This window comes from Rhagoletis zephyria, unplaced genomic scaffold (genome assembly GCF_001687245.7).
Source record: "Rhagoletis zephyria isolate East Lansing unplaced genomic scaffold, Rhagoletis_zephyria_1.1 Rzeph_scaffold_00322, whole genome shotgun sequence".
NCBI lineage: Eukaryota > Metazoa > Arthropoda > Insecta > Diptera > Tephritidae > Rhagoletis > Rhagoletis zephyria.
Genome location: NW_016157406.1, coordinates 26,141 through 34,622, shown reverse-complemented (window position 1 = coordinate 34,622; position 8,482 = coordinate 26,141). Strand labels below are relative to the sequence as shown.

The 8,482-nt window shown below is 33.2% G+C and overlaps 2 pseudogenes; both read right to left on the bottom strand.

Moving 5' to 3' along the window:
* Nucleotides 1-1,354: 1,354 nt before the first annotated feature.
* LOC108358998 (ribosome biogenesis protein NSA2 homolog pseudogene) lies at nt 1,355-2,320 on the bottom strand (annotated as a pseudogene).
* Nucleotides 2,304-8,482, bottom strand: part of LOC108358996 (ribosome biogenesis protein NSA2 homolog) — a 6,400-nt pseudogene continuing 221 nt past the window's right edge.

Genomic DNA, 8,482 nt, shown 5'->3' with positions numbered 1-8,482 from the left:
ATGAAGTCTTATACGGTAGACAGGCTCGATTATTTGCATAACCAGCCTTTATTTGCTTTAACTCATGCATTTTCCTCTTTAAAATGAGTATAAGCAGCCGAACAAATGCACGAAATTTTTGGGAATTAACTCAGGTCCGGGGAATTTTCGATGTCAACACTGGTAAAAAAGGCCAGTTTTTGTCTTTTGTACAAGTAAGCAAACGAAGCAGGCGAGTTTCGCGTACGTGGTGGCCGAGTGGTGAGAGTTGCGGGCTACAAGCCTGTAGCTGCCCGGTTCGATCTTCGGTTGGAGCAATTGCGAAATTTTTTGTATTTTTATTATTTATTTTATATTTTTTTACTTTATTTTATTTATATACTTAATTTTACTTTATTTTGTTTTCATTTGCTTTATTTTATATCACATTTCTTATTTTACTATAAGTTAATTTAAATTTTTAAAGTTGAATTTTATTAAAAAGTCAACAAAACCTAACTGAAAGCAAAGTAAAAAAAATATAGAACTTATAAAAAAAAAGAATGAAAAAGAAATGAAAAAGTCTACTGGTCGTGGGACTCGAACCCACGACCTTGCGGCTGGTNGAAATCTTTATGCAAGTTAAACTTAAATGCATTTCATTTATCCTACTTATTTCAAAGTTCACAGAATGAAGTCTTATACGGTAGACAGGCTCGATTATTTGCATAACCAGCCTTTATTTGCTTTAACTCATGCATTTTCCTCTTTAAAATGAGTATAAGCAGCCGAACAAATGCACGAAATTTTTGGGAATTAACTCGGATCCGGGGAATTTTCGATGACAACACTGGTAAAAACGGCCAGTTGTTGTCNAAAAAGGCCAGTTTTTGTCTTTTGTACAAGTAAGCAAACGAAGCAGGCGAGTTTCGCGTACGTGGTGGCCGAGTGGTGAGAGTTGCGGGCTACAAGCCTGTAGCTGCCCGGTTCGATCTTCGGTTGGAGCAATTGCGAAATTTTTTGTATTTTTATTATTTATTTTATATTTTTTTACTTTATTTTATTTATATACTTAATTTTACTTTATTTTGTTTTCATTTGCTTTATTTTATATCACATTTCTTATTTTACTATAAGTTAATTTAAATTTTTAAAGTTGAATTTTATTAAAAAGTCAACAAAACCTAACTGAAAGCAAAGTAAAAAAAATATAGAACTTATAAAAAAAAAGAATGAAAAAGAAATGAAAAAGTCTACTGGTCGTGGGACTCGAACCCACGACCTTGCGGCTGGTTTATCCGCATTACTGCCGTCTGTAAGGGTAAAATTTTAATTTGCATTTATGCTTATTAATTCTAATTAATTTTCTCCGTCTGTCTACGATATTGGGCTATTGTATGCTGTTCCATTTAAATAAGCAAAACTGCATTTATGACACCACCATTTTCGGGGTTGTTAGTTACTTGAGCATATTTGCCCCAGACAATTTTTCCAGTTTGCGTAACAAGTCCCAGATCAGAAATGTTTACTTCGATCACAGTTCCCTTTGTAATTACCCCTAATGAAGTTAACATCGTAACACTAGGATTCTTTTTAACACCAATTATGGAAAGATAAAATGTAGTTTTAAGTTCTGGATGGGTAACATGAGCCTTGTTCATTCTGAGACCATGGGTCTTATTTCGAATTTTGGAGGTTTTCTTATATAGTTTTCTCCAACGTTTGGCACTTTAGTAACCATTCGTTTCCAAGCCTTACGTTTAGTTTTTCCAGTTCTAATTTCTCTGAATACTTCGGCATCGGAATGAGCTCGCACTTTTGGTAGTGGAACATCCCATTTACCGGCCTTTTCTTTCCGTTTCTGCTTTATCATATTGGACATGACCTTAGCATTAGCTTGTTGACCTCTGTCCAATAAATAATGCGGAACTGCCCCTTCTTGAACACTTTCTTCTTGTTTCTTGCATTTTTTCTCCTGATGCGCTTTTATTTCCTTTTGTTAAATTTCCTTGCTTTCTATGAGCAATTACCACGTCAAAAATGCACTAAATCACCAGTTTACACTTTTAGAACACTATTAAAACGTCTCCGGTTATNAAATTTTTAAAGTTGAATTTTATTAAAAAGTCAACAAAACCTAACTGAAAGCAAAGTAAAAAAAATATAGAACTTATAAAAAAAAAGAATGAAAAAGAAATGAAAAAGTCTACTGGTCGTGGGACTCGAACCCACGACCTTGCGGCTGGTTTATCCGCATTACTGCCGTCTGTAAGGGTAAAATTTTAATTTGCATTTATGCTTATTAATTCTAATTAATTTTCTCCGTCTGTCTACGATATTGGGCTATTGTATGCTGTTCCATTTAAATAAGCAAAACTGCATTTATGACACCACCATTTTCGGGGTTGTTAGTTACTTGAGCATATTTGCCCCAGACAATTTTTCCAGTTTGCGTAACAAGTCCCAGATCAGAAATGTTTACTTCGATCACAGTTCCCTTTGTAATTACCCCTAATGAAGTTAACATCGTAACACTAGGATTCTTTTTAACACCAATTATGGAAAGATAAAATGTAGTTTTAAGTTCTGGATGGGTAACATGAGCCTTGTTCATTCTGAGACCATGGGTCTTATTTCGAATTTTGGAGGTTTTCTTATATAGTTTTCTCCAACGTTTGGCACTTTAGTAACCATTCGTTTCCAAGCCTTACGTTTAGTTTTTCCAGTTCTAATTTCTCTGAATACTTCGGCATCGGAATGAGCTCGCACTTTTGGTAGTGGAACATCCCATTTACCGGCCTTTTCTTTCCGTTTCTGCTTTATCATATTGGACATGACCTTAGCATTAGCTTGTTGACCTCTGTCCAATAAATAATGCGGAACTGCCCCTTCTTGAACACTTTCTTCTTGTTTCTTGCATTTTTTCTCCTGATGCGCTTTTATTTCCTTTTGTTAAATTTCCTTGCTTTCTATGAGCAATTACCACGTCAAAAATGCACTAAATCACCAGTTTACACTTTTAGAACACTATTAAAACGTCTCCGGTTATTGTTTTATGCAAACAAAATCATTTATTCACTTTTATTTTATACATTTCTTGGAACAAATGCAGTTTGGCTCCAAATCTCAAATTAGAAAACAAAATATTGGGATCGATAGACATGATTGAGCTGAGTATAACGGTATATTTCTTTTTTTAGGGAAACAACAACAACAACAATTATCAAAGGTTAAAGTTCAAAATAAGCTATTTTTCAAATCAAGATTTCTTAAAAACAAATAGATGGATTTTGAAAATTTTTCATTAATAGGAAATTCGATTCCCTTTAATTTGGTATACGTACTTTATATATATGTTGTATATTTCTTACAAAAATTGAATTAATGTAAAATAATTATTTTAATAAAAACATATTTTGCAGAGAACACCTTTAGCATAGGCGGCCTTCGGCCGTACTTAGGGATTATAACCCTCACAAAGTAGAATTCTCTTTCTGTGATGCGAAGAAAAGCACTGAACACCTTTTGCAGACCACATCTTTCAATGTAGGCGGCGCCGGCCGCACTTAGGGCTTGTAAGCTTTTTTTATAATTGTTTTACATTAATTCAATTTTCGTAACAAGTATACCACGTATATATAGAGTATGTATACAAAATTAAACGGACTCAAATTTCCTATTAAATGAGATCAAAATTTTCAAAATCCATTAATTCGTTTTTGAGAAATCTTGATTTCGAAAATTGCTTAAAATTTAACCTTTGATAATTCTTGTTGTTGTTGCTTGCCCAAAAAAAGAACTATACCGTTATACTCAGCTCATATTTTTTTTTTAATTTGAGATTTGGAGCCCAACTGCATTTATGCCTATTTCTTTAATAAAACAGAGTAAACAAACTTTGCGCCTGCCAAAATTATTAGGGGTCCTCCCTTAAACTCGTAAAAGCCTCGTAAGCCTCGTAAAGCTCGTAAATTTACGAGCCTCGTAAAAGAACTGTAAAAATTTGTATGGAGCTCTATTTACGAGGCCCTCGTCAAATTACGAGGCAAATTTGATGCGCAAATGACCCCGTAAACTTCAGTATTGCCGAGGAGCGGAAAATTATATACTCAAATGTATTTTATAATATTGAAAACAAATGAAAAATTATAATATGTGAATAAAAAGAATGAATTTCATCCACTAACAGTACTAACATGAGTTTTCTGCTAATTTTCGGCATTTTTAATTTTATATTAGCCAATAGTGATAGAGACGAGATGGCGGGATGTTATGGAAAATACAGCGAAATAAAAATTGCTTCATAAAATCCTGGCTTACCTGTCAAACAGTCAGTTTACGCACCTTTTCACAAAGAGGGCGTTCCCGTAAAAGCCTCGTAAACTTACGAGTTTTACACAGCTTAAGACTTTACGAGTTTAAGGGAATCCCCTAAATATAACCTCAAATCGCTGGTATTGCCACTTTATTTCACATTCACGCTTTTACCCTCTGTTTACACTATGCACTGCTCCCACTGCTAAATATATATAAATAAATATATAATAAATAAAATATATATAATAAATAAAATATATAATAAATAAATAATAAATTTGACGGTCAAATTTATTTAGATATATGCGGTTTACTTAAAAATCAGGTAAATATATATATATTTAACATAGATATTTATATATATTTAACTGATTTTTAAGTAAACCGCATGTATATATAAATTTCACCGTCAAATTTATTATTTATTTATTATATATTTTATTTATTATATATATTTTATTTATTATATATTTAGTTAAATATATATCTATACTAGAGAATTACCGTTTTAAAATATTTTAAATAGATTTGGATCAGAAAATTTCTTAAAAATATTGTATGTCAAAATATATTCGAAAGACATGATACAAAAAAGAAGGTAGTTTCATTTAATGACATTCGTTGTTGTTGTTAACCATTTGACTTTTAATAAAATTATGACATTTCATCAAATTCATTCTACCTGATTACTAGAAGAAATATTCTTTTTTTAAGCAAAAGATTTTATCAGTACATTCAAAGATGTGGATATGGACTTCTTATTGATATTAAAAACAGGTGTTTAGTAGATCCGTTAAGAAATCTATCAGTTAACACAATTTCGTACTTTTGTAATATCCCTCTTCCGAAAATTTTTTCAGTAGAAGATCAGTATACAAAATTATTGAAGGAATTTCCTTCTCTTATTTCTGAGCCAGATTACTCAAAATCGGTTAAGCATACCACAGTTCACAGACTGGTAACTGAAGGAAACCTTCCTTTTTCTAAGCCAAGGCGCCTAGATCCTATCAAATTTAAAGTAGCTAAAACTGAATTCGATTTTTTAGTAAAGACAGGGATTTCTAGACCATCAAATTCATCCGTAGCATCTCCACTTCATTTAGTACCAAAGAAGGAGAGTAATGACTGGCGTCCTTGTGGTGATTTTAGAAGGCTTAATACTGTTACTGTACCGGACCGTTGTCCCTTGCCTCATATTCTCGATTTTAATATGAATCTTAGGAATAAAAAGATATTTTCAAAATTGGATTTAGTTAGAGCGTATCATCAAATTCCAATGGCAGAAGAAGATATTTATAAAACGGCGATCACTACCCCTTTCGGCATGTATGAGTTCATTCGAATGCCTTTTGGCCTGAGAAACTCCGCACAAACGTTTCAAAGATTTATTAATGAAGTAGTAGGTAAATTAGATTTGGTTTTTACGTACATTGATGATCTGTTAGTTGCAAGCGAGAGAGAAGAACAGCATTTTAAGGATCTACGTGTACTTTTTGAACGTTTGTCTGAGTATGGTTTGAACGTCAAACCAAGCAAATATATTTTTGGAGTTACATATATTGATTTTTTAGGACATAGTATATCTGAAGAAGGAATACGACCTTCTGAAAATAGAATAGAAGCTATTCGAGATTTTGAACGGCCAAAGTCAATTAAACAGGCACAAAAGTTTATTGGAATGGTTAACTATTATCATAGGTATATTTCAAAATTAGTTGAGTTTACTGGAGTTATATATGATTTAATTAATAAAACAAGTAGAAAACGAGACAAAATTTTGGGTTGGGATGACAAATCCATTAAAGCTTTTGAATGCATTAAAGAGAAGTTTGCATCTAAGATTTTGCTAAATCATTTTAGCAAAGATGCAAAATTGTCTTTAACGGTAGATGCATCGATACGGCAATTGGTGGTGTCATACAGCAGCATTTCAATAATAAGTCTGAACCACTTGCGTTCTTTTCAAAGAAACTCTCTTCAGCAGAAATGAAATATAGTGCTTTTGATAGGGAACTTTTAGCAATTTATTTAAATATTAAACATTTTCGGTATTTATTAGAAGGACGACAATTTACTGTTTTACTGACCATAAGCCCTTGATTTTTGCTCTAAATTCCAAAACTGAACGTAGTCCAAGGCAAACCAGGCATCTTGAGTTTATTGCACAATTTACGAATGATATACAGTACATTAAGGGTGAAGAAAATGTTGTGGCTGATACTTTATCTCGAGCTTTTGAAGTTGAAGTGATAAAGAATTCAGAACTTAATTTCAAAATTTTACAAAGTGAACAACAACAAGATAATGAGTTAAACAACCTTATATCTGGACAAACATTTCGAAATCTTAAGATGGTAAAAATTCCTCTTTTAAATTTCAATATCTGGTGCGAATCGTCAGGAGATTATCCTAGACCATTTGTCCCAAATAGCTTGCGAAAAACAGTATTTAATAAGTTACATGGTATAGCGCATCCGGGTACCAAAGCTACTCGTCGATTAATCATCAAAAAGTATTTTTGGCCCAACATGAATAGAGAAATTAATGCATGGTCAAGAGAATGTATCAGTTGCCAAAAATCTAAAGTTCATCGGCATGCAAAGTCTCAAGCGAGTAAAATTCCAATACCAAAAAAAGATTCGAGCACATTCATTTAGATATTGTAGAACCTTTACCCATTTCAAAAGGACATCGATATATTTTAACTATAGTTGATAGGTTTACTCGTAGGCCGGAGGCATACGGATTAAGATATATTTCCGCAGTGACAATTGTGAATAAATTTTTACGTGAATATATTCCTCGTTTTGGTGTACCTTCAGAAAGAACAACTGATCAAGGTACTCAATTTACTTCTAAATTGTTTTCAGAGTTAACAAAATTATTAGGAGCCCATCAGATTACAACGTCGTCTTACCACCCTCAAGCTAATGGTATGGTAGAGCGTTTTCATAGGCAATTAAAATCTTCCATTATGGCTAGAAATGGAACCAGAGATTGGTATGATGAGCTACCATTAATATTGTTGGGCTTACGTTCAACTTTTAAAGAGGATATTTCAGCTACACCTGCTGAAATGGTTTTCGGGCAAAATTTACGGTTGCCTGGTGAACTTATTGTTCCAACTTCTGAAAACTCAACTTCAGCTGAAATTTTTGGTTGTTTACGCGAAATATTTAGAAATGTCCACTCGAATTTAAATCATCATAGTACCAACGCTGGTATTTACGTTCCGAAAGATTTACAAACATGCAAATTTGTTTTTGTACGATTAGTTAATACCCGTTCTTTGCAAAAACCTTATGAAGGGCCATATAAGGTTATTGAAAAAAATAAGAAGTATTTTCAAATAGAAATTGATAATGAAATCAAAACTATTCCGATTGACAGGTTAAAACCAGCGATGATTGAAACTTTAAAAGAATTTAACACTAATTTTCACAACAATATTGGAACAGAAAAGAAAGTCACATTTAACTTATTTAACGTAAATTCTCTGGAAGGGGGAGTAATGTAGGGATCTTATTGTTGTTATTTATTTGTTTGGAAATGGTTCTACTTTGTACTTATTTCTACTTTGTATTAATTTTTAATTTAAAGAATATTAGAATGTTATGTTGTGATTTCTTTCAAGAAGAAAATTTTATTATTGATTGAAAAATTTCATAAAGAATTGTTTGGTTCTTAAAATAAAATATTGTTTAATTATTAAAAAATAAATCATTAATATCTGGAATTGTGATTCTACAGCCTCCAAGTTAATCTTCACCACGCCAAGGTAGCATAAGATGTTTTGCTTCAGAGGTTCACAAACGAAGGCTTAGGTGTAGCCTTCATCCAGAAACCCTGGATATTAAGAGGTGACGTCAAAGGGCTTAGTACAAAGGGCGGTAAGATTATCTACGCCTCCAGCTGTTGCCCAAGAGCGGCGATACTATTAAGTAACAAACTAACATTTCTCCCCCTTTCAGAGTTCATTACGGCGGTCCTCGCTGCGGTATGTGCCAAAATTCCGACTCCTAGGGGAGTGCAAGAGGCTGTACTTGCCTCCGCGTACTTCCCGGGTGAGGAGGAGATAGCCCCGACACCAGAAATAAAGCCTCTAATTGATCACTGCCGGCGAAGTGGTATACCATGGATCCTCTGCTGTAATGCAAATACCCATAGCACTATTTGGGGGAGCACCGACACCAACAAAAGGGGTGAG